Here is a 301-nt window from a genome sequence, read left to right as displayed (position 1 = left end):
GATTTTCAGCCCCAATTTTTCACTTGTATCAAAAGCCCTGCAAACGGAAGGTGGGCAAGAGACATCTGTGAACTGGGGATGTTCTGAATGCCCAGTCCTTCAGGACCGAGTTCTCCGCTTGGCTTGATAAATTCCTGGAACTGCAGGAGAGCAGCAGAATCCTGAATCCAGGAATTCCGCATTCGAGAGAGGCTCCCGCCCGCCACGCCTGGGATTAGGCGCTGGGAAGTCACCTCCTCCGCGACCCCCGCCGCCGGGGCGCGCGCTCCTCCCGGGCCAGCCCCAGGCTCGGTAGCGGCTC

The sequence above is a fragment of the Bison bison genome, unplaced genomic scaffold (assembly GCF_000754665.1).
Source record: "Bison bison bison isolate TAMUID 2011002044 unplaced genomic scaffold, Bison_UMD1.0 scf7180017864181, whole genome shotgun sequence".
In the NCBI taxonomy this organism is placed as follows: domain Eukaryota; kingdom Metazoa; phylum Chordata; class Mammalia; order Artiodactyla; family Bovidae; genus Bison; species Bison bison.
The sequence above is the reverse complement of the archived record's forward strand: the minus strand, read 5'-3'. Positions refer to the sequence as shown.